This window comes from Antechinus flavipes, chromosome 2, assembly GCF_016432865.1.
Source record: "Antechinus flavipes isolate AdamAnt ecotype Samford, QLD, Australia chromosome 2, AdamAnt_v2, whole genome shotgun sequence".
Classification (NCBI taxonomy): Eukaryota; Metazoa; Chordata; class Mammalia; order Dasyuromorphia; family Dasyuridae; genus Antechinus; species Antechinus flavipes.
In genome coordinates this window covers 185,807,726-185,834,816 of record NC_067399.1, presented here as the reverse complement: position 1 = coordinate 185,834,816, position 27,091 = coordinate 185,807,726, and the positions used below count along the sequence as shown (strand labels likewise).

The 27,091-nt window shown below is 36.0% G+C and overlaps 1 protein-coding gene across 2 annotated transcripts in view; it reads left to right on the top strand.

Annotated features, from left to right (window-relative positions):
* The first annotated feature begins 1,098 nt into the window (after window positions 1-1,098).
* Window positions 1,099-27,091, top strand: part of KBTBD11 (kelch repeat and BTB domain containing 11) — a 47,543-nt gene continuing 21,550 nt past the window's right edge. Inside the window, exons 1-3 of one of the 2 annotated variants that reach the window (XM_051976000.1) lie at window positions 1,099-1,455; window positions 17,397-17,589; window positions 18,700-18,906. The gene's annotated coding sequence lies outside the window, so the exon portion shown is untranslated. Of the gene's footprint in view, window positions 1,456-17,092; window positions 17,590-18,699; window positions 18,907-27,091 lie in introns of those variants that run through there. The other variant, XM_051975998.1, reaches the window with a different exon arrangement.

Sequence of the window (27,091 nt, the reverse complement as noted above, 5' to 3'; positions counted from 1 at the left end):
CTCCCTTTTTTCCTTCTCCACCTCAGCACGCAACCTGATGTGGGTTATACAATGTGCAATCATGAAAAACAAATCATGTCAAAAAATTTTATTAAAGAGATGGTTAGTGAATATTTAGAAAAGGAAAATGGTATTCAAAGAATTAGTAAGATCTAGAGTAGATCATTTCCTATTTTGATAGGTAACCAGACTGACATATTAGGAATGATGCAGATATCATTTACCAAGATTTTTAAGAAAGCATTTGAACACCCTTTCAAGCAATTCTTGTGGGCAAGAAATAGAAATGTAAAATGCATTCTAATACAGATAGGTGCATTTGGAAATGGTGGAATGATGAGATACAAAGAATGGACATTAATGGTTCAGCTGGGAAGGAGATTTTCAGTGTCCTCTTTCAAGAATTTATAGTTTTTCATTCTCATCAATGACTTGAATAAATTCCTAAAAGACATAATTATCAGATCATTTAGATTAAAAAAAGGTAAGTTAGATAGCAGAGTCAGTATCCAACAAGTTCTCAATAATCTGTAGCAGTGGGCTGGTAAAAATCAGATCCAAGAACAGTTACAAGTAGACAGCCTCATCTTGACTCTCTGTTCTCCAAAGAATATGGTCCAGCATCTTGACAACAACGATCTATGTAAATTGTCAAATCTTATCAGGTCAGGTAATCTACAGCTTTCTTCCCTTTTACACATAGTTGAGGATGCTGCAACAAGGACAATTTAGGACAATTGGGTGAATATAAAATAATTAACAGATATGGAGGAACTCTGATGCCCACTATTAGAGAATCACATAGAGGCTAGGAGAATGGAAAATTCCTGCTGTACAATTCTAGGCTAAGTAAGAATAACATATTTGTAATGTTTGGAACCAAGCCAAAGGAACAAAGGCAAATCAACAGAAAGACTGAAAACAATGAATGAACAATAAAAGCTGCCCCTAAAGCAATACTGGGGACTTGACATAAATGCCTCTAAATTTAGAGGCATTTAACTCACAGTCTTCAAAGTCAGTTGTTCATTATATTGACAATTCTTTGGAGCATTTCTGTCTTTAAAGTGGCCCATTTAATTCGAATTACCACTAGGTAAAGTGCTTCAATTGAGTCCTGCTTTCTTAAGTTCAACACATAGATCTGCAAATAAAAGAACAGGATTTCCTCCAATAAGGACATGATGTCATAGGATGTTGATCAGAATATTACCACTAAATGCAGTGAGGTTATATAACTTTAAGACCAACATGAGAGAAGTTTTGTTGAAGCACAGTTCAAGAACAATGGAGCTCATGTTTAGTGACCTCCTGGCGACACCGCTGCTTTGAAGAAGAGCTGAAGAATCAAGAGTTGTAATCTAGGAAAGTGAAGAAGGAACTTTTATACAAATACAAGAGAAGGATTTTCAATGGGGCCACCTGAAAGACCAGGAAGACACAGGACTCATTCAAGTAAGTGAAGCAAAATATCAGGTACTGTAGATCAGTGAATATCATTCAGATGGACCTAAAATTATTTGCATATTTGCTTTTAGCATTTGGCTCAGTAACTTAGATTTCTCAAATGCTTTGTATTTTATTAAGTATTAATCTTTTGTCTTTTTTTCTTTATTTTTTCCTTCAATTTTCTAAGCATTATTATTCTTATTTGAATATTCAAATCCTTTGATTGGTGTAATTTGTTCATAGGAATTGTAAAAGTTTATAAGTGCTATTTAGCACTTATTATTATTATACATTAACTATTTAGCTAATTAATTCAAATTACCACCCTCTTAAATTAGAATGCAACAAGAGGAAAGGACTTTTTTATCCCAGGGGGAATTCAGGAGTGAGAATTATGACAATATTTGAAGTTTAACAACTTGTATGAGGCAGAGAAGACAAAAATATACTCAGATCAGAAATGAGATTCCAAGTTGAGATTTCTTGACTCCAAAGGCCACGCAATATTCATCTACTGTTTCCAGATAGTCTAGAAGGGATACAATTTCTTATAGTTCTGTGTATGTATTTCCTAAATGGATTTAAATTCTTTCAGAAAAATTAGAAGACCTGAATTTGAGTTTTAGTTCTTCTAGTTATTGCCTGAGTGACCTTGGTTATACTACTTCTCCTATCAGGGTTTCAGTTTCTTATCTGTAAAGTGAGGAGATTGGACTTGTTAATATTGAAAGTCCTTCCAGCTCAAATTCCTGTGAAATATCCCAGGGGAGAAAAGTGGAATAAAAAGCCATAGTATCACCAGTATGTTCAGATATTTCTTATTTTAGGCAAACTCAATATAGAAAAATCCAGATTTATGCAAGAGATGAAAAAAATCATAGTTGTGGAGCTAGATCTTAGAGATCATTTTATAGGTGAGAAAAATGAGATCCAGAGAGTTGCACAGGACATTCCTATTCACTGACAAGAGGCTTCAAAGTAGGATTCACTTGAAGATTCTTTTTAAAAGGGAGTTCCTTTAATATATTTAGAATATAATCTAATCAATTAATATTTAAATTTACTCAACTTTTTAGAAATATATCTATTGAATTAAAATGAGTGAAGTTAGCTGGACCTCTCTTCTCACACTGTTCTCCAATTGCTGCTTTATTACTGTTTTATTGATAATATTTTTCAAGACATGTTTAGGGAGAGATATATCGATGCTGCTTCTTTGATATTGAACTCTTGATCTCAAGCATCAATATCAGTGCTGCTAATTAGATTTTAGAAATTGCATTTTCATTTCTATAATAATTAATGAAAAAATACATCATGTGCAGGTATTTACCCATATTGTATACTTGCTTAAAAGAAGCCCAGAGATTTACTTCAGTTTCCATATTCCTATTGCTACTAACTATGGCTTCTCATTGGAGGTGATATAATGCCAAAGAAACTGAGGCAAGAAAGAGATTGTTTTATAATCTTTTAATTGTGTAGAGTTTAGGCTAGCCAATTGGATTGGAACTCATATCCAAAAATCATTCAAGCCCTGAACAAATAAAGAAGGGAACTTTCATAGCTACAATCTTATAGGGGAAACAAAAGCAGATTGAGGCGGGGAGGGGGTGGGAGAAGGGGGTGGGGATTGAGGACACTGAGTGAGTGTACAAGCCGTAATTCCAGGAAAGGATCATAACTTAATCCTGACAAGATAAGGATTAAGATAAGAAGGTTGAGGGCAGGAGACAGTAAAGTGGGGGACAGTACTCAAAAAGAGAGGGAATTAACCCAACAAGGATTGTGATATGGCACTTGGAGTTTTATGACTCAATGGTATTTCAAGGCTTCTTTTCTGACTCAATTCTCCCAGTCCTAATGGCAAAGAAAGGGGGGGGGGTATAATAAATGTATTCAGGACATAATAATGAAGATGGTATATAAAAGTATAAGGGGAAAAACAATGTAGATTTTCCTCCATTAAGTAAGTCATAGTAAGCATTTAATAGGGCAACTAGTTAGTTGGATAGATAGGTAGACTAGACCTGGAAACAGGAAAAGCTGGATTAAAATTGGCCCATTTACTTACTAATTGTGTAACCCTGCACAAATCACTTAGTCCTGTTTGCCTCAATTTTCTAATCTGTAAAATGAGCTGCAGAAGGAAGTGACAAACAATTCCAGTCAGACATGACTTAAATAATTAAACAAAAACAATAAAAGGCACTAGTATAGTGCTCTATTCACTGCAGTATAGTAAGCCATATCTGTATCTTTGCAATTTTTACCCAATACTTTACTTCAACTGTACAAATCAATCCTTTTTCTATTTTCACATATCTTCAGATATGTGAAGATAGTTATCATTTCCCCTTTGAGTCTTCTCAAGACAAAATATCTCCTGAGTTCACAATTACCAGAATTTTCTTACCATATATTCTTTGCATCAATACCAAACTCTATCTTTATTACTTATATTCAAGCACAAGAGGTACTACCTAGGTTAAAAGTGCTCAGAGGCCAATAGAACACTCTAGAGAACATGAGAAAGATTTATTATAAGGATAAAATATAGAATATGTAAGAGAGAATGGTGAGAAGATAGAAACAAAGGAGGGAAAAGGAGGGGGAATGCAGGACTGAGCTCAAACTTTGAGGTTAAGCCCACCCAATATTCTTTTCTTCTTTCTTCCTTTCCCATCCAAATCCCTACCAGAGGCCCAAACAATCTCTGTTTGTTGGGAGTAGCAAAGGAAGCCTGTAGCCTGGGGATGGAGTACATGCTAAGCTCTTTGGAGCCTAGTTGCAGCTGTGTCCTTAAACTTAGTTTCTTTGTCAGCAAAAAGAACTGACCAAATTCTTAAGGTTGTTTTGAGGAAAAACGGTGAGGTTGGCTCAAGGAGATGTTAGTGTGCTAATCAGAGTCCAACACCTATATAAATACAAAACAAAGATACCATATGTTTGAAACTTGATTTTTAAACAGGACAACCACCCAAGATTTGACTTATTTTTTTAAGGTTGTTTCCTGGAGATCTTGCAAATTATAGGCTTTTAATACCACAAAGTAGCAGGAAAGAGGTTAATCCGTGTTGTTAGGATATGTGAGTTATTTTTGGCAAGCCACTCATTTGCAGATCACATTCAATGGAAATTTTTTTTCCAACTCACTTTCAACAGTTAAAATCAAAAGAAGCTACATTTTGACAGTGCCTTGTCTAATCAAACAACAGTGATTCTTAAGCAATGTTGGGAAATATCGGGCAAGGGGAGAAATTCTAGCTGGGCAACACTCTGGTGCACTGAGGTTACTTTGAGGGCATGGGAAAGCACTTGATTTTCCAACACACGAGGGAATGATATAATAGGTCATAGTATAATTATCATCAAGCAGGTATGCTAGTATCAAAGATACACATCCCTAAAACTGAATTAAACCAGAATGTAATCTCTATTTCTGTTTCACATAGACTATTGGAGGTTATTTGTTTTCATAAAAATATAACTTTAATGTCATGATGTTTTTAAAAAAAGAAATTTAATAAAACAGAGAGCATGATGAACTTGGAGTCAGAAAATCTGACTTAACAGTTACATGACCCTAAGTCATTTAGTTTCTCTATGCTTCAGTTTCCTCATCTGTCAAATGATGGATTGGATTTGATGGGCTCTAAACCCTTCCAAGACTAAATCTATGATCCCTTGGCAAGCCCTCAATGTCTTTGTGTCTTGCTTTTCTAGCTTGTAACATGTGCATGATAATGCTCCTATTAGTGAACTCACAAGGTTGCTGCAATGAAAATGGCCTGTTAATCTCCACTCATTCAATCTAATCCTAAAGACACATGTAGAGCTGACAAGGCATAGGGCATAGTGCTAGGTGCTGGGTTTAAAAAAGAAGAGACAAAATAGTATCCGCTTTAAGAATCCTACTTTTTGGAAGGCATAGCATGTAAAAATGTAAGTATTATGTAACTGTGTGTTTTATTACTGTTGGAGAGCAACAAAATAATGGGCAAAAATTTGATTTCTAATTCTAGATTTCCTGCTTATTTAACTCTTGATAGTAACTCAATATTTATGTTTGTCCAAAGAATGTAAAGTGTATTCTATTATAAAACTTGTTACTAAGTTATTTTTTAAAATGTGTTTGTTTTGAAAATTGTGTCCTCTGGCTGACTAAGGGAGAAGTAACATATGAGAGGGGGCTTATATAAGACATCATTTTGAATGGATATGTACTTGAATCTAGAGTCATTATTTTGAGTGCATCACATAACATACTTAAATTTTAAAATGTTTGCTTGTAAAGGATCACTTTTTAGAAATCTCTGTTAGCCTTCAGCTACTTTTCCAGATTGCATTATATTGTTTATCTTCAAAAGGGCTTCTCTATTAGCTTCCCACTACATACTGTAAAAGATGCTTTCTCTGGACATAAAGGACCTGAGTTAAAGTCCCACATTTTATATTACTGTCTTTAATATTTAACTTTATGGATCCTCACTTTTCTCATTTGTAAAATGAAGTGATTGGACAACATGGCCTTTGAAATCTCATCCAGATCTATGATCTATGATCTATAACTCTAAAGAAGGTTTAACTTTACTGCATGTAGTTCTAAGAAAGCCACCTGTGGGTATTTGGCCTAGAAACTTCTTAGTTACAGTATGGTAGTCCATATTAGCAGATGCAAGCATTAGGAAAACTGTTTTTGTAACATGGGACTTGTTTCTAAGTAATGAATGCCTACACCCTGATTTTATGCCTCTAACATTTTCATAGGGTATCATTAACTTTTCAGAAATTCTCAGAACAAGATTAATTTTTCTTCAAGTATTAAACATGTCAAAAAGCAATCCTTCTATCATTTCTCTTTTTCAGTGGGTAGGGCCAGCAGAATGTTGTGAAATCAAATGAACAATAAAAGAATGTTGTAACTCTAAAAAAAAAGTTTTGAAACTACTTCCCTATGCATGCAGTTTTAAAATAATTTTTAAGCAGTTTCTCCCAGGCATAAGATTGCCCTGTACATTAGATATAGAAAAATTTAACACATTTATATCCATAAGTCTTGTGGCAACTTGTAACATTGGATTTAAAGCTAGGAAGGTCCTTATTGGTCAACCCTCTCATTTTAAAGGCAGAGAAATTAAGATGCAAAGAGATCATAAGTAACTTACTCAAAGTGAGAGATAGTAAATGCAAGGGTTCCAGTAAATCTAATCAATCAACTAATTAACAAGACATAATTATGTGCCAAATATTGGTTTGTATCCTGAGGATGAAAATTCAGAAGGAAGACATTTCCAAAAAGTAAATAATTTACATTCTACAGGAAAGACAGAAAATGTTCACAGAGAATTAAATACAGAATGTATAAAAAATAAATATAAAAGCAACAGGGTAGGGGTGGAAGGAAAATTGATAGAATCAAAAAAGATCTGCGAAAGGTGAAGGCTTTTGAACTGTGTCTTTTAGAGAGAGCTGGAGGTTTCAAGAGGTACAATTAAAGATGAACATTTCAGACTTTGTGAATTTTCATTTCTATTGTTATTTTTCTTTGTACATTGTAGCTATTCTGCAAAAGAAGAAGAAAAGAAGGAAAAAACATTGTTTATTATGTGTCAGCAACTGTGCTAACTTTACAAATATTATCTCATTTGATTTTCACACAATCCCAATTACTATTATTAGCTCTATTTTACAATTGAGGAAACTGAGGCAGACAAGAATTAAATGACTTTCCTAGGATCACACAATTTTTTTTTTTGCATTTTATGATAGCTTTTATTTTTTTCAAAATGCACACAAAGATAGTTTTCAATATTTATCTTTGCAAAACTTAGTGTTACAAATTTTTCTCCATCTCTTCCTCCCACCCCAACCCCTCTCTTAGACAAAAAGCAATCCAATCTATGTTAAACATGTACAATTATTCTATGCATATTTTCACATGTATCATGCTGCACAAGAAAAATCAGATCAAAAAGGAAAACAATGAGAAAAAAAACAAAGGCAAAAACTGTCACTGCCTTCATGAATTAACATCTTAATGGGAGAAAACCATATAAATAAGCACATATATTGATATATAAAGAGTAGATGGAAAGTAATCTTAGAGAAAAGTGAGAAGGATGCTGAGAAGATGACATTTGAACTGAGCTTTCCATGAAGCCAAGATAAGTTATAAGTGCAACTAATGATGGAGGCCTTTGGAGACCCCTACAGGGAGACATCCAGAGCAAAGGCACATAATTGGCTGATGAAAAGTTTTACACTAAAAACATAGTAGTGGAATCATGGAGTGTGTAAAAGGAAAGTATGCAGTAACAAATTGGACATAGGGGAATGGACCAGGTTGTGATAGAAGACTTTACATTTAATTTTGGAAGTAGCTGGGAGCCACTGGAGTTTATTGAGTAATGATACAAGATCTATACTTTACAAAACCACCTCGGCAGCTGAGGAGCTTTTATATAGATAGAAGGAGAAGCAGCAGAAAACAGTATCAGGAAAACTTAAAGCGAAGGAAAGGATAATCAAAAGAGCCAAAAGCTGGATAGAGGTCAAGAATGAACCCTGCCATTAAGAGATCATTGGTAATTTTAAAGAGAGCTGTTTCCATTATCTATTTTGCAGTCACCTCTTAAGAGGAAATGGAGGCTCAAAGTGGAGAAACAGTTATTCAACCGTTCCCTCCTCTCTCTTAGTTCTTCTACCACTTTGGCCACTTTTCTGTCTCCTTTCCTTTCTTTTTTTTTTTTTTTTCCTACATTATACTTAGTAATAGTGTGATGCTCCATGATGCCTGAGCTGGCATAGTGCATAGAGTGTTGGACCTGGAATCAGGAAGACCTTACTTCAAATTCAGTCTCAGCCACTTGGCAGCTATGTATGACCCTGAAAAAGTCACCCCATCACTATCTGTCTCAGTTTCCTCAATTGTAAAATGAACACTTCCCAGGGTGATTTTAAAAATCAAATGAGATAAGATTTGTAAAGCATTTTGCATAGTTTTGGCACATAATAGGAACACAATAGATTTTTTTCCCCTTTCTTTTTTCCCTCTAAGTGTCTGTACTGGTACTCTTCTTTCTTTCTCTCTACTATTTTACTCAGTGAGCTCATCATCTCCCATGCATTCTCTCTAAGAAAATTACCCTTAGATTTGATTGTCCAGCCCTAATCTCTATCCTGATCTTCAGTCTCAAATCTCTTATTCCCCCTTTGAGATATCTTGAATTATATGGCCTACAGACATCTAAAACTTAACAGATCCAAAATTGAAATCACTCTCTGGGGGAGATGTGTCACAGGTGAGCATAATACCATTCTTCCAGTCACCTAGGCCTATAACCTACATATCATACTGGACTCTCTATTCTTTCTTTTCCCCATTAGCTAATACAGCTGTCAAGTTTTGTATTTCCACCTGTGACACATCTTTCCTTCTTTACCTACCCCTTTTCTTATGTAACACTGCAACCACCCTGTTGAAGGCTCTTGTTTCCTCAAGCTAGAGCTATTATAATAGCTTGTTAGTGTCTGTCCTCATTTCAATAGATCTTTCACTCAACTGTCAATTTGAAAAGACAGGTCTGATGATATCCTCTCCCACCTACCCCTGCCTCTTTTCAATATAATCCAGCAACTGTGGTGGATGAAAAATGAATGACCATGGAAACTAAGGTTTGATCTTCCAAGCATATCTATTTATTAAACAATGCATGGCAACTGTCCAACAAAGCAGGACCAGACCTCATTTTAGGCCTTGATCCTGAATATATAGAAAGAAAGACTTTTATACGTTAAAAATAATCAAATAAGATCATTTAATAAAAGGAAGCAGTACAACATTAATCTGATTTCTAATTGGATGAAATATTAGGGACTTTCTACATTAGTAGGAGGTTTTTGAATAGTTACAATTTTCTGAATTCAGAAAATAATTTTCACTCCCAGCTTCCCTCCAGGTATTTGTAAACAATCAAAGGAATATGGGAACAATAACTGATTGATCAGGACAAAGTCCTGTTTTCAGGTAAGAAGTGTAGAGTGCCTGAGATGTACAATTATGAGAAAACTGCTGTCATTCTTTGTATCTGACTGAGTTTCTGGTCAGCATAACCTACATTCTTAGTTAAGGCTCTCTAAACAGCAGGCAGAATGGTCCAATTTCCCAGTCATGCAAAGGTAAATTCAAAGAAAGTAATAAGGTTTTTTTTCCTAATTTACACAATAAAATGAAGTTTTCTAACAAGACAGAAATTGAACTAGACTCATAATTGAAAAGATAGGGAATTGAACTAGATCCAGAATTGAGTCACAAGAAAGAGTTAGTGTGGGTCACTCAATTTCCACTACTTGAAGTCTCAAAAGGAAAGGGAAGGCAAAGGTGGATAGGGATTAAGGAAGGGCATGGCTGAGAGGATGGGACAGAGACAATAAGGAGGAGAAAGGGAAGTAATTGGGAAGGAGTTTCTGAATCTCAGTGATTGAGGGGAAAAGGAGGAATGAGTATTACAAATATTTAATGGAGAAATATCAGTTGATTGGATTTCCAACAATATACTATCATCAGTCTCATCTCCCCAACACTAGGGAAGAAGAGGTTGAACCACCAGGAAAGTTCAGGCGTCTGGGTCATTAATTGGATTTGTAATGATTGAACTCAGATTTGGCCTAATTCTTTCAGTTGCTTTAAAGATGAATGGGGATGGCACACCCAGAAGATGTTTTTGACATAAAACATTCATTTGATTAATGGATGGATTTAGTTTTTGTACTGTTAGTCTGGGACAAAGCTCTTCTGAGGTGGTGGATAGCACTTCTCAGGCTTATTTATTATTTCTTTTCTCAGTTGGTTGAATGAAGCAGGGAATGATAGAGAACACCTTAATTGTTGCAGGAGACCCTAGCCCTACTGTAGTTGAGTAAAGATGAAAGCCAAGAAACTTCAAGTTTAGGAATATTGAAGATTATAATGATGTGAAATTTTATGTTATGAAAAAAAGATAATGTCAAGGAAGAGAGTGTTATTGACCATATCCAAAGCTGCAGAGAGGCCAGGAAGGATAAAAATTGGGAAAAAAAAAAGTGAGTGATGTGAGATGAATAGAAGAGAAGAGGAAATTCTCAGTGAAACATCTCAATACTAAGTTGAGTGTATTAAAGGAGGGTGAAGTCATGATAGGTTTAGAGAAGGATAAAAGGTTTGGAAAAGTCATTGCGGTGAGTGGGTAGTGAATCAATTAGGTGAGATGTAAAGAGAACTTGCAGTGACAGCCCAATGAAGACAATGCAACATAAATGCATACTGGACATTTAGCATAGTTTCATGATTTTCTCTAACTTAATTTAACAGGATGTAAATTTTCACTGAATGGGGGGCATGGGTTAGTCAATTAGCATTTATTAAATGTCTTCTATGTGCCAAGCATTGTGCTAAGCACTGGAGATATAAAAAAGGCAAAAAGTCATTGTTTTCAGAAACTAATCTAATGGAGGTGATAATGTGTAAACAATTTTTTACAAATAAGATAAATACAGAATAAATTGGAGGAAATCTTAGAGAAGATTAAAGGGAAAATGGGAAAGTCTCCTTGAAGAAGGTAGAATTTTAGTTGAGATTTGAATTTAGGAAAAATAAAAAGATAGAGATCAGGAAGGAGAAAATTCCAAGAATGTAGAGGGAAAAAACTACTTAATCAAAAAGTATTGTGTTGAAGGAGTCCAGTATCATTGGATCATAGGGTATGACCTAAGATTGTTGTTTGGTAATGCAATGTAAACTATGAGATAAGGGTGGAAGGGCCTACATATATGAATTTGTATGAAGAGTTGAATTAGTTGACCAAGGAGGAATGATGGAGAAGGAAAAAGAATGTAGTCAATACTATGAAAATGTCTTGGGAAAAAGAATGTAGTCAATACTATGAAAATGTCCTGGGAAAGATAAAGTACTTGAGAGCTGCACTATCTTGACTATTTTTTTATCTCTTGAACTTAGTCACATCTTTGATCTCCTTTGTAATCCTAAGTATATTCTTTATGCATTTAAAAACATTTTTCCAAGAAAGGGATCATAGAATTGATCATACCCACAAAGAAGTCCATAATACAAAAAAAGCTTAGGAATCTTATAGATAATATTTTTTAAACATAAAAATCTGTCATAACGTAGCTGTTTAATAAATGTTTATTGATTAACTGAAGAAATTGGAAGACATGATGAGAAAAAAAATCTGGGTTAGAAACCATAAAACAAAAAAAAATTGAATAAGAAAACATTTTGATTAGATCAAAAATTTCAGAGTTAATGAAGATGGAAATAGTTGATCAAGATCAAGAACACAGTCATCTCTGTGTAAATGTATTTGACCTTCTCACTGGAGGATTTTGGTACCAACCCGAATCCTGATCATAGGTGAGGAGTGAAGGGGCTTATCTCTCAAAGGTGGTCAAAACAGGAGTTTATTTATTTAAAATTCCTTCAGCCTTATATACTCTAATACTCTTACATAACTATAACACATTGCACATGGACTAGCTATACACTGCGCACGTGGGACCCCATAAACAACTTGCTATTGTGTATAGATGTTTCCTTGCCACTTAGTATAACTGCTTTAAATACTACACGGGTTATCATGCCCCCTGATTTCTCAGGAAGGCTGAGACACTCCCAGAGGTGATGGGGAGTCAAACCAGACATGTCAGCAGGCTCCCTTGATGGGCTGGAAGGTCTTATACCTCACCCAGAGTTCCCACACTATCTGTGACCCTCTACATAAATGAGGTAGAATAGAGGTTTAGACCATATGAAATGATTAAGTTGAAGGATTAAAAAGTTATGGTTTTTAGGGAGTATCAATACAGATATTGAAGGTCCCTAGTAAGAGCAGGAATTGGAGAGTAACTATGCTCATTAAGGAAGTAAAGAGTAGGTCCAAGTGATTGGTTGAGGCCAGCTGGAGCTAGAGAGCGATTTACAAAAGCAGCCAAACATGATGGACTGTAGCCTCCCCTTTGATGCCGTGGGGGCTTGGACACCGGCATGGCTCTTAGAGACAGGACTGGAGGAAAAGACTGTGGGGATGGTGGTGACTGTGGCCCCAGCAAGGAAGTTTTGTAGAATATTCTGGAGTCCGCCATGAATGGACAGTTGGATTTAAGTGGAAAGCTAATTATTAAAGCTCAGCTTGGGGAAGATAGTCGAAAAATTCCTATACATAATGAAGATATTACCTATGATGAATTAGTGTTGATTATGCAAAGAGTTTTGCGTGAAAAACTTCTAAGTAATGATGAAGTTACTATAAAGTATAAAGATGAAGATGGAGATCTCATAACAATTTTCCATAGTTCTGCTCTTTGCTTTGCAATTCAGTGTAGCAGGATATTGAAACTAACAGTTTGTTAATGGACAACTAAAGCCTCTTGTATCAAGTCAGGTGAAATATCTCAGTAGAGAACTGATAGAACTTAGAAACAAAGTGAATTGTTTGTTGGATTGATTAGAACCACCCTGTCTCTCAAGCTGGAATGTCTCAAAGTCAGCCAGGTGCCTATCAATCAAGACCTGGGTGATACTCCGCCTCCTGGAAGTACTATGGCCCCTCCTCCAAGTGGGCCCAACCCTTATGCATGTAACTGTCCTCCCTTTACTCAAGGTTATACCCAGCCTGGACCTGGTTAGTGATAGGGAAACATCAGCTGCTTTTTGATTATGTTACAGGTAAATGCAGCTGTTAGATATTTTTCATTCCAACAGACTCAATCTACTTTTAATTTGTAATAAATTTTAGAAACTCAAAAAAAAATTGGGCAGAGCATTCTTTATGGTATCATTGTTGCTGTTAATTGAAAGTATAATTTGCTGGAATAAAAGATCAAAATAAATCTTCATTTCCCCCTGCTTAAAATTGTATCAACTTCCTAATTTTTTGTTTTGTTTTTTAAATTTTGAAACACTATTCTAAATGTGTATAAAGTGATTGAATTCTAGCTTACCTTGTCCAGAGGATATAGAAAATGCTAGGTTGGTTAAGATTTAGCCATATTCTCTGGCTTGTTTTTACTATTAACATGATGTACTAAATTAGATCCCTTTGAGATAAAAACTAGGTATTATGTAAAAATGATAACTGACATTGAGTGGCTAATAAAATGATTGAATCCATTAAAAAAAAAAAGAAAATAAAGAAAGTATCTAGGTTTCTGTAGATAACAACAACCAAACATTTTGATTAAGTGGTAAGTATGGATTGAATGAACCTCAAAGAAGGAGAGGTCATTGAACAGTGCAAGGAGGGGAAGAGTCTTGAAGTGACAGTGAGAAAAAAGAAATATCCTGATCCCCTTTCCTTTTACTCCCTTCTTCCACCCTCCCCAGAAATGTTTAATGGTATGAACATAGGTTTAGAAAAGAAAGAATCAAAGTTTAAAGCAAGTCAATCACTTCTCCACTTCTTCCACAAAAAAAAAAAATTCAATGAATCTTTACTTTGACTATAGATATCTGAGTGTAGATGGCCAGAACTCTGGAGAAGTATACTTGAAACAAGGATTCTTTTTTTTTTTTTATTTTTATATTTTATTTTATTTTATAATAACTTTATATTGACAGAATCCGTGCCAGGGTTTTACAACATTATCCCTTGCATTCGCTTCTATTCCGATTTTTCCCCTCCCTCCCTCCACCCCCTCCCCTAGATGGCAAGCAGTCCTATATATGTCAGATATGTTGCAGTATATCCTAGATACAATATATGTGTGCAGAACCGAGCACATGGGAGCACAGGGATTGGATTCAGAAGGTAAAAACAACTCGGAAAGAAAAACAAAAATGCAAATAGTTCACATTCGTTTCCCAGTGTTCTTTCTTTGGGTGTAGCTGCTTCTGTCCATCATTTATCAATTGAAATTGAGTCTTTGTCAAAGAAATCCACTTCCATCAGAATACATCCTCATACAGTATCGTTGTCGAAGTGTAAAGTGATCTCCTGGTTCTGCTTATTTCACTTAGCATCAGTTCATGTAAGTCTCTCCAAGCCTCTCTGTATTCATCCTGCTGGTCATTTCTTACAGAACAATAATATTCCATAACATTCATATACCACAACTTACCCAGCCATTCTCCAATTGATGGGCATCCATTCAATTTCCAGTTTCTAGCCACTACAAACAGGGCTGCCACAAACATTTTGGCACATACAGGTCCCTTTCCCTTCTTTAGTATTTCTTTGGGATATAAGCCCAATAGAAACACTGCTGGATCAAAGGGTATGCACAATTTGATAATTTTTGGGCATAATTCCAGATTGCTCTCCAGAATGGTTGGATTCGTTCACAACTCCACCAACAATGCATCAGTGTCCCAGTTTTCCCGCATCCCCTCAAACATTCATCATTTTCCTGTCATCTTAGCCAATCTGACAGGTGTGTAGTGGTATCTCAGAGTTGTCTTAATTTGCATTTCTCTGATCAATAGTGATTTGGAAACAAGGATTCTTACAACAAGGTGTTAACTCAGTGGAATTGATGAGATAATGGTTCTCTACTTTACATATACTTAGTACTTAGCATGGTGATTAAATGATTCTCTAGTTCACACATACTCAGTGTGCTGTAATGATGTAATTGTAATAGGGTATTTAAGGGCTGAGGGAACTGGGGACACAGAGTGAACAGACTGTGAAAGAAACAATAAAGACTTTAGATTCTATTCCTGACCCTCCTTGTGGTGACTATACTGCTTCTTGAGACCAAGGCCTGTCTAGAGGACCTCCAGAAAGCTAGCCTGGACATTACATGTGAGGTTTTTATATTTTATATATATATATATGTTATCTACATCTAAAATTCCTGAGTGTTTTTTTGTATTATGGACTTCTTTGGCAGTCTGATAAATTTTGTGGTTCCCTTGTTATAAAGTTTTTAAATACATAAAAAAACATACTTAGAACTTCCAAAAGAAATCAAAGATGTAATTTTTCTGATCTGTATTCATAGATTTCCTAAAATCTATTCATGGACCCATTTGGGACTTGTAGATCTCAGGCTTATCTGTGTTACTGGTTGACTTTCTGCATAGAAAGATGACTAAAGATCTAAATTTATAAACCTCAGCTTTTTTTTATGGGATGAAGCTGTTCTGAAGAGAGTACTGAACTTGGGCAAGCTTGGGAGATAATTGACTGAAAAAAAATTTATGAATGGCAAATGAATACAAACTCAGTCATACACACATGTACCCAAAGAATCAAGAGATGTTTTACTGTGACTATGGGAAAACAATCATTAGTAAACCACAAAAATGATCAAGAATAACAGTCATCAAATGTGCTCCAGTTTTGATTGATATAGAATCCCTGCAGGAAGCAGCTGTACTCTATAACAACAAGGTATTAGAGTGGATCCAACATCCTTCTGAATTGCAACTTTTTCAGGAAGCTCATTCTTTGGTTTCTTGATAGAAGGGTACTAACTATTATAGACGCCCTTTTGTAGTTTTGAGCTCCTCTTTATTCAAAATGTTAGTAGTTCTGGAAGTTTCATATTATAAAACATCTTTTTCAAAAATGATGATGTTCATGATGTTATATCACCTTAAAGTTTATGAAAGTCCTTTATATTCACTAAATCATTTGATCCTCATAACAACTATATAAATGCTATACCAGTATCATTATCCTCATTTTATATATAAAGAAACTGAAACTGAGAGTAGTGAGTGTCTTGCCCAGGGTCACACACCTAATAAGATTTCTGGCTCCCGAGTAGATTGTACTACATATTATCTCATGCTGACTCTTGAATACTTAAATTTTTTTCCAGGTCCTATAACAAGATAATTAATAAATTTCTATTAGGCATATCATCTGTCTAAGAATTCCAAAATAATATTGCTTGAGATCGCATTTATTTTCCTATATTTTTCAGGATCTCTCATTTAGAACTCAAAGACATTAGAGATCATTTAGTCCAAAGTTTATTAAACTATAGTCTCAACCTCATATGGAATCTCATAACTAAATGTGGGAGTCTGAAAAATTTGGCAACAGCTTTGAAAAGGTATCAAATATTTCATCAAGATTTAATTCTTTATGTAAGAAATAAACAAATGCATTTACCCTATTAGTATGCAAATTTGCTTTCATCTTTAATAAATGGTAAAATTATATTTATACCAAAGAATTGTTTTAAAATAAATTTCTTCATGGTTTATTATTTGTAAATGTTTGATATGTATACTATATTTTATATACCTATGTGCAAAAATTCATTGGGCAAAAAGGATTGAAGAGTAGAAAAAGTTTAAGAAACCCTGATCTAGTTCAACCCTCAAATTTTGCAGATGAAGAAACTGAGATCCAGAGAGATGACTTAACTGGCCAATGTCACCTGGGTAGTAAAGGCAGAGGTTAAATCTGAACCCAGGTTCTCTGAATCCAGTTGACTGGATTACCATGCCACTTTGCTACTTCTCCATTACTTGAAAGCTTTCATGAAAACTGAATTTAAATATCATGCAGTTCCCATGTAGCATATAGTATAAGAACAAATCTTCAATGTTCAGCCTCGAAAACCTCCAGAAACAATGTCATTGTGTCCAGAGAGTGTTAAATGGAACAAAAGAGCATAAAGAGGATAGATGGGTGAGTGGGTGTGTGTGAAGCCTTGGAAGTGAAATGCATGCAGGCTTCTCACTGCTGTGTGTACAGTAAGTAGGTGGAATTAAACAAAGGAATTCCCAGCCCCCTTTAATCTAAACATCTGACCCCAAGTGCATCACACAGTCGTCAAAGAGTGGAGGAAAGCAATTCAGCCATTTGCATGGTGTGCACCCAGCTGGGGGAAAGTTCTACCTCCCCCATTGCACCAATCCATCTGGATATGTGAATGGTTGTTAAGCACGGGGGCGCCTGATGTATCTGTTCCACTCCCTCTGCCCTCAGACTGCCTACAGGTTGACAGCTTAGCTTGGCAGACTGAAAACGCTAAGACCTGGACATAAGGATGCGAGTATACCATGGTTGAAAATGAACGCAAGTCCCTCTGGACAGCGGACTACACGTCTGTGTGGGGAAGGTAGCTGGAGTGCTGTGGCTGTCAGGGAAAGGACCGTCATGGAAGGTCTTTGTGAGTGAGGTAAGGTCTGTAAGTGATTGAATTCACCGAGCCTGGTTCGCGTCAACCTTAAGTATGTGCTTTAGTCCTTTTCAGAAACAGGGCTGAAGGAGGGCAGTGGAGGGAGACCTGTAGAGAGAAAACTGTTTATTTCTATTTTCTCTTTCCCAGGTCTTCCAGGGTGTGCCCAACTAGATGTCTAGAGAGACTTGAGAGTGAAACAAACTACGTGATAATAGCTTCCACTTCCCAAAGGTCTTGATTTGAGGGGAGTTTGTGATTCTCAAAAGAATGAGAGGGAAGAGTGAGGGAGAAAGGGATAGAAAGGAGAGAGGAGGGAGGAGAGGAGAGGAGAGAGGAGAGAGGAGAGGAAGAGAGAGGGAGGGAGAAGGAGAAGGGGGGGAGAGAGAGAGAGAGAGAGAGAGAGAGAGAGAGAGAGAGAGAGAGAGAGAGAGAGAGAGAGAGAGAGAAATTGAGATTGGGGAAGAGAAAAGCAAGCAATCCTTCTTCCCTCCCCTTTATGATTTGGAATGGATAAACTAAACCCATATGCCCAAAGCTACGGGAGTAAAAGTTGCTCTTGCCACCCACAGAGCCAACAGTCCAAGGAATGGACACTGGCTCCGATCCACCCCCAGCCACGACAAAATCCCTAAGGGATCTTGTCTCCTTGCGTGAGGGAAAATGCCCCATTTCTCCCATTTCCTTCTCTCTCTCCTCCTGTTGCATGGCCAATCTTCCTGCAAACAGAAGCGACTTGGGATGCCTGGGATGCATGTTAATCACCCTGCTCAGAGGAAACCTCCCCAGTGGAGAAGAACATAGGTGGAGCTTGATAAATATCGGTAGCATTGTAGCTCTTCCCATTTACAGCCCTTGCCATCTCATTTCTCATTCTTCCCCTCCTCCCTTCTCTCTCTCTCTCTCTCTCTCTCTCTCTCTCTCTCTCTCTCTCTCTCTCTCTCTCTCTCTCTCTCTCTCTCTCTCTCTCTCCCCTCCCTTCTCCCTCTTCCTCCCTCTCTCCTTCTCTCTCCTCCCTTCCTCCCTCCCCTCCCCATCCTTGCCCTTTTCAGAAGCAGCTTTCCTCTTTGAAGCTCTGTCTAGCATCTCCTTCTCTCTGTTCCCTTTTAGTCACAGCTAAAACCTGGAGAAGTGGAGTCTGAACAGTGCAACTCTTATATGCGCTGGGCATGCTCAGAAGCAGGGGGCTGGTTGGGGTCCGAAGTCGGAAGGAGGCTGCTTCTGTACGGTGCTAGAGCAGGAATGCCCCGGGGAGCCTGCTGTGCGTTAGAAGAGAAGATCCCACTTCACTCAAGTGGGCGTGGCCGAGATTGAGAGGTGAGTACCGATGTCTTGACAGGAACCCCCTCCCCAAGCCCCCAAACCCCAGTCACATAGAAGCTGTATCTCCCATTGACAAGCAAAAGCAACTCGAGGGCCAGACAACCGTGTGTATGCGTGCCTGCATGCGCTTGTGAATGTGTAAACATACTTCACTGCTTTTAGGTACAAGAATCAGTCTGAGCATCAATTGCCTTATTTTGTCAGGGTCCCAGATCCAGTTCTCATAATTGGGAGGTGGAATAGGGATGATAGTTATTTAGAATCCCGTTATTGCTTCAAAAGCTTAATGCTGAACATGCTTTCTGGACTAGTGTCTAATGTATAAATGTTTTACAGATGGGAATTAGAACACATACGTGCTTCTACATAACCTATTTGGAGGTTTTGTTTATATATTAATAAAAACAACAACAAACTGAGAGGTAGGAGATTGCTCCTTGAATTTAGCCTCCAGGAAAGAAATCATTTGCTAGAGGTCCTTTCAGAGACTTGGATCTGTGTCAGTTTTAATCATGCTTTTCTCTTCCATCACTTCTAATTAATCCACCTCACTGACTAGCCAGCCTGTTCAGGGAGCCCAGAACACTACTGAGCATGCTCTAGAGCATCTGACTCCCCGATGGCTTTTTTTCTTACACACATATACTCATACAAATGTACACAGAGCTCAAGCTTTGCACTGCCTTCAGCATCCCACTCTATTTACTTTGCCACTGCCTTACTAAAAAGCTGATGGCTTAGGTCTTGTGATCAAATTTTCTTTAAATTTTTGCTCAGCTGACTAAGCAAAGTGTAGCAATAAATCACATAACCATGGCATTAAGAATCCTGGATCAGTTGTATTGTTTCCCTCCCAGGCCAGCTGACATCATAGTAGGGGATGATTAAAAGGCAACTCAAAATAGGAACATTGAAACAAAGACACTGAAACACCTAGGCTGCCTCAAAACTATCAATTTACAAACACAGTAGTGTGTGTTGAAAATCAGGCTCCCAGAGAACATTTTAAAACCTATCCATTTACTGGACTACCCAGTCTCCAACCCAATGTTTACTATAATAAACACTCCTTCCAGTCCTAAAATGCTATGAGTTTAGCTATTTTTATGGAAACCTTCTCCTTTCATTAGACCCTGAAACAGCTACCTGGGCAGACTTTGACCAGGAATATATATTCTAAATGTCTTTTTAAAAGACATTTTAAAAGTCTGTGTGTCTCAGATTCCTGCAAAATCAGACATCCTATCTTCTTTCATTTTTGTCTTCTCTGGCCTTTCTTCCTTTGAATATTTTCCAAGAAGACAAGGGAGGAGACCAGTGTAATATTTTCACTGAACCCATTAAGGCTTATTAATGACAAGTTTTAAAGTTCCTACCATCCCCCATATCAAAACATAAGACGAGTGAAGAGTTCACACAGATCTATGTTTGTTTTCAACACCCCCCACTTCACTTCCCATTGAACAGCAGTTATTCACTCTCTAATTAGAAAATCTTAATGAACATCAATGAAGCCCTTCAGCCCTTTATCCAAAGCTAATAATGTCCTATTATTAGAACTTCGCCACCCTTTCCCCCCTTAACACCTCCCACTTATATCCTGGTATAGAAACATGGATTTTACTTTATGATCAGATCTATTTCCTGCACAATTTTTTGTCCTTGCAAATACAATTCCCAGACTGATATCCTTCCTATCTCTCTTTCTCTCTCTGTCTCTAGATAATAAGGAAGTCATATGTGTGTGTGTTTGTGTATGTGTATATGTATCAAAATTAAAGAGAACAATTAAAGTATTTAAGGCAATTTGGGGTTTAGGAAGGAAAAGATAAATAGTCCAAGCTATAATAAGCTTCATAAAATGGGATTTTATACTTTGCCAAAGAAAATTATTCAATATCAAAACTTTGTTGTAATAACACCATATCAATTAGATGACTCCCAGGAATAGGTTTATAATGCTGATTCCCCATTTCTTTTTCTGAAAGTCAGTTAGATAGAGTATTGAAATGAGAATATGTGTTCTTAACTGTGCTACTTTTTCCATACTGATTCTAATTCCAAGGTTCTAACTCCAAGGACCAAGTAGTCAGAAAGGTTTTAGCAATGAAATAATACAACTTTCACTTCATTCTTTCATTTAATAGATATTTATTAAACATCTATGTGCAGAGCCATTGTTAGCAAGACTTTAGTTAAGATGTTGTCCCCATCCTCAGGGAACTTCTGGTCTTCTTACAAATTTTGGATCATACTTCAGTCACTTTAGACGAGTCTGATGGGTTTCTACAGATCTGCTATTACTCCAAATTACATAGTATATCATAGAGAAATAAACTAGTTTTAGTCTCAAATCTGGCATTAAGTCAAAGTTATGAGACTATTGCTAAGACATCTGATATTTCTTAGTCTCAATTCCTTTTTTTTTTCTCTCAGAAGCTTTGGGTGTAGAAGATTTGACTGTGTTGTCTTCTTTTGATGTGTATTTTGATTTTTCTTGTCAACATAGTAACTTTCTATGGTCAGAATCTTTTTCTGTTGTTTGCTTATTTCCCCAGCTTATTTAGCTTTGAATTCTTTGTTAAAGTAGGATTCTGTTTCCAGGGTGAAGGGTGTACTGTTTCAAGATTCAGGGTTTTTGTATAGCTCTTTTCAGAGATGCTTCTAGGGACCTGACCACAAGCACTCTTTTCTGCTTTGGAATGGTGAGGAGTGCTGCACTGTGACTGTAAGTTCTAAAGCAACAAAGTCTTTCCTCAGTGCTAGTAAAGAGACTTTCTGTGGGCTGAGGTCTCTGGAAGCTCCCCCTATCAACTGCTGCCTGCTTCTGGTCTCCTGGATTCCCAAGGCCCTCTCACCCTATTTGAAACCAACCTTTTTTGCTGATCTTCCAAGTCATCTTTCCTGTCTTTGGGCTGAGAGGTCTAGAAACCTGCAGTACTGACTCTAATTCAGAGGCCCCTAAGCTGTTCCTGCTTTAATGATACCACCCTTCCCTCAATCTCTCCTCACCAGGACTGCAATGGCATAACCTGGTCTGTGTCAGGACTGTCCATTGGACTCCAAACCTAGTGCTACAGATTTTTCCTTCTGACTTTCTAAGTTATATTTAGCTGGGAATTGTTCCATTCGATCTTTTTTTATTTAGAGTCATTATTTAAAGAGATTGGGAATGGTTTGGGGAAGAGCTCAGCAAGTCCCTGTTTTTATTCTGCCATCTTAGCTCTGCTCCTTAGTCTCAATTTCTTTATCAATAAATTGGGGGTACAAAACTTGTTTCACTTGTTTAGTGTAGGACTTGTTTTGATGAAAGGATTTCATGTGTTATAGTTTAAGGGACACTGGATCTGGTGTCAAAGGACTTATGTTCAGATCCTTGCCCTTCTATCTATGTGACCATGCAAAAGTCAGTTGACCTCTATGAACTTATATAAAATTAATGAATTGGACTATATGATTTCTAAGAGCTAGAGCAGATCTAGATCTAAGACCAAAATATTAAAGTGATATATAAATTTAAATCATTATTATTTTCTAAACAAAAAATGTATACAGATATTTTATAAAAATCTGGTTAAATATATTCTTTTCTGTTTTTTTTTATTTGTAAAATGAGGGGATCAGGCTAGATGATCTAAGATTCTTTCTAGCTTTGTCTAGGATCATATGATTCTTAACATTAGTATTGGCCTATAAAATTTGGGATAGAGTCACCAAGCCCAGAGCTGCCAGAGTTATTAATTGTTTGTATTGTTCTGATGAGAATAGACAAATATCTCTCTAGGCAAACTCAGAGGATACTGCCCAGTATTCACAGATTCTCATAGCCAGCCAGAACCTCAGAAGTCATCTCATTCAATCTGTACCTGAAGAGGAATCCCATCTATGACATCCTACTTCTTAATACCCCCTCCTACTCTTATCCCCCACCCCAAATAAAAATCAAGACCACAGGGTATGATATCCTGCCTAACTTAGATCTATCTGGATTCATACTTTCTTGTTTTTCTAAGTGACTAGAGCACACATTGCTCAATAATAACAATAGCAGCATAGTGAATCTGGAATTAATTAGACAGCTGCAATATCACTAAGGCTTTTAGAGCCTATGGGAATAATCACTAGAGTGAAATGTTGTCATTACTTACCCTTATAGGTAGAGTGTGCTATTCATCATTGTACACATTATTGGTCATTCACATCTTCTCAGTGATTTATGGGATAAAATTATTTCTTTTTGGAAGTTAGTTTTTAGTTGACCTTTCAGACTCTCAGTGATGGCTTCCTTTGCTGATTTCTTCATGAGAAAGTTCACCTAAAGAAGCATTCTGAATTGATTTTTACATTCTCATCAAATGATAATAATAATACTCAAACATTTCTTAAGATTATTAACAATGTAAAGCAATTTATAAGATTAAATAAATAAACATAAGTTTTGTATTTTGACTTTAGCCCAGCTTCATGCATAAAATTAAATAAGATGGTCCACTGGAAATCAAAGTCCCAGTTGTTTATATATACTCTTTGGCATTTTGGTTGAAATAATAAAACTGCAGCAAAAAGAAATTTGTTTACTTAAATTAAAGGTCTCTCTTTTTAAATGAGCAAAAATGTAAATGGAAAAAGGAAGTATAGGCCACATCAGTGCACAAATAGCATACTTTAACTGTGTACATATGTATATATTTATCCTTACTTTATGCTTCTTTGGAGGGAAAACTTATTTTTATTGAATTTTAAACTTTAGAAATTTAAGAAGTAGCATATATATTCATTTTGTAGCACTAGAAACCAAAGGATCTTATAGAGTTGAAGGGGAAATAAATGATTGTAAGTAAAAAGATCACACTCTTCAATTAATTAATCAATCAATAAGTATTTACTGAGGCACTAAATTAAGTTGAGGATACAATGAAAAAGCAAAATCAGTTCTTGCTCTCAAGGAGGCAATGGGGAAATACCCAAGGAATTTTCAGCCTAAAAGCACCTCACATTTTCTATAGGATAATCTTATATTCATAGATTTGGAGTTGGAAGAAACCATAGAAGCCATTTACTCCAATCTTATTATTTTATAGATGAAAAAACTGAGATGCAGACAGGTATGACTTGCCCAAAGTCACATAGGGAAATGTAGGATTCATTATTTCTTCCTATCCTCCCTCCCTCCCTATTTTCCTTACTTTCTTCCTTGCTTCCTCTTTTCCTCCCTTCCTCTCTCCCTTCCTTCCTTCCTTCCTTGACACTATATTACCTTTTATGATACTTAAGTCTAAAATTACAAACATCTGAGATATGATTATAGACAAGTAGAATTAATGTAATGTAGTGGGAAAATGTACCATACTGCACTTGCACTGTAATTCTGGTTTTGCCACTAACTTTGATGTGATCTTAGGCAAATTATTCATTTTTCCTTCCTCTTCTTCATGTTTCTTATCTACAAAAAAATGAGAAAAATATAATATCAACTTATGTATCTTAAATATTGTATTAGCTATACAATTAGATAATCTTTGCAAAAGTTAGACTTTATGATAAAACAAGTATATTAAGTCTACATTTAGAATCTGATTGTTGTACTCTGATAGCAATAAGAATAAGCATATTTATCATTTATTTTAATAACTACATACATATTACCATCTACTTTCAATAACGCCATTTTTAATATTTATCTCTTGACTCAATGCTATATAGTGGGTTAGGCAGTTAGCTTTAAATGCAGGAAGCCTTGTATTAAAGTCCAGTCTTTGAGCCAAGATATGAATATACCACTTCTTGACTCCACTGAGCAGAGGTATCATACTGGAGGTCAGTAACACATAGACCTCCAGAATGAGACCCAAACCAGAATAAAATCTAACTGGGAAATGTTCAACAAAATAAATAAAAATACAATATGGATAATATTGATTTGTGGTTTTCTAATTCAACGTGAGACCCTAGCACTTGGTTTCTGTCTACTATACCATGACCTTCTGTAGCACACACTGTACTGAGAATTAGCCATTTGAAATAGTTCTCCTGGATGACTTCCTGAAATTTTCATTAAATATTACAAACACAATATACCACAGAATATTGTTTTGGACTCCTTAATTAGATACATCTTACTTGATTTCAACCTAATCTATCACCACAGATGTGTGGATATGCTGGAATCACAGTGTATATTCCTGATGTGAAATGAAAGATAACTAGGCAATTCTGGGAAAATAAACTATAAAGTATTTAGCCTAACTGAACCTAGAGCAATCTTCTTGATTTTAATTCTGGAACTTTATCCACTGCGCCACCTAGCTACACCAGAGTAACATAGCTGGTACACGTCAAAGATAGTTACAAGTCGTCTTGATGTTGAAGCCTACTCTGGCTACTACATTATAAATTACTTTTGAAAACCTCCAATATCCTATATTTCTGAGCATACTCCATATAAAGGATTAATCAAAAGTAATCTAGAATGAGAGATCATTACCATTCTGGGACAACTATAGTCAGGCCAGAACCAAGAAGAAAGATTTGTCCCAGATATCCTTAAACATCTATTTTAGTACTAAAAATCTGAGATCCTGTAAAGTTCTTGGATTAAAGTGGTAGTGAGCCTTTGAAAGGGATACTTAAAAGGTCAATAAAGATGAAGAACATAAGTTTCCATATTTTCTTGAGGAAACAAACAAAAAAAATATGATTTATCTGTGGATCATACTGTGATTCCAGTTCATTCTGTTGTAAATGAACAGTTTTTTCTTATTAATGTGTTTTTTTTCCTCCAAAGAAGGAATATGTGGAGTAAAAATGAACTACATTATCATAGGGTACAAGAATGAAAATGGGGGAGGACATATTGGAAAATGCCACCCACAACACTATTGATTCCTAGCTATCTCTCATCCCATGGGCTCAGAAATGAAAATTCTACTGCTGTAAATTCAGATGACGGAGCAGCAAGTTGGAATTAATTTTCTGCAGGGATTTTTTTTCCTTACCAAAATTCTGTTCTATTGCCTTAGCGTGATAAAAGCAATCCTGGGATAATAGACCAGATAACATACCCAAGTCAAATAGGGTTACATGACTTGTCCAGGCTCACACAGTTAATAAGTGTCTGACATCAGATTTGAATTCAAGAGGATGAGTCTTCCTGATTCCAGGCCCATCACTCTATCCACTATGTCACTTAACTATAAAGACTTCTCATTTAGGCCTGGTGATTAATTTTTGTCACCTGAAAACCAACCTCACTAAACTTGGAAAGCCATGGGGTTATGAATTTTTTTGTCCAAAGCAACTCTCAAGGATTGTTTACAAAGGTGAGGCTAGGTTTTGACTTGTCCTGACAGAACATTCAGATTGTTGATTTAATTATAGATCCTTAAAGTATTTCATAAAGAAGGTTATTAAGTCCCTGTGTTACACATATATATTGCCAATATTGATTTATTTCAACCAATGTTGATTAAATATCTTTTAAACTGGAACTTGCCTATGGCAAATAGGAGGGAAAAAGTACTTTTTACTCTCTAGTAACCTAAAATCTAATTTAGGATGCCATACTTTTTCAAAATCTCTAACAGTATGTAAATGATTATAAATTCCCAAACAGCTCCAGATATATCTACATAATGTTAAGTAGCATCTTCATAAAAATTGAATGGCTTTTTTGAACTCTATGATGCTTTTCAAATGTGCCGCATAAGGGATGTATATTTACTTATTCTAAATCATACTTCTTTATCTCAATTTTTTTATCTGTAAAGTGGGGGTAATAGTTACAGTGCAAACTTCACAGTATTCTTTATAAATCTTAAGGTGTTTATAAATGTCAGCTATTATTTAACAATATGGGGTCTTTGTAGAGAAGTATGCTTTGTGAGATCTTTTCTAAACCTAAGTTCAACTCAGTATCTACCATCAGACTCACATATGTATAAATAAATGTAATTTAAAAGCATCTTACTCCAAAATAGCTATGATTTAATCCAATGCAGATTGTAGCCCTTCTATCAGTTAAGATACCTTTGTGAGTTTCTGTGAAATTAAAAATAAATAAGTGCATGATAGCCAACCTTTTAATGAATCTCTCTGACTTTAGCTAGGCTTTTTCTTTCACTAGTGAGATAAATGTCCCAGCATTAGATTCATAAAGTCTTTCTAGTTTAGCAGGGTTTAT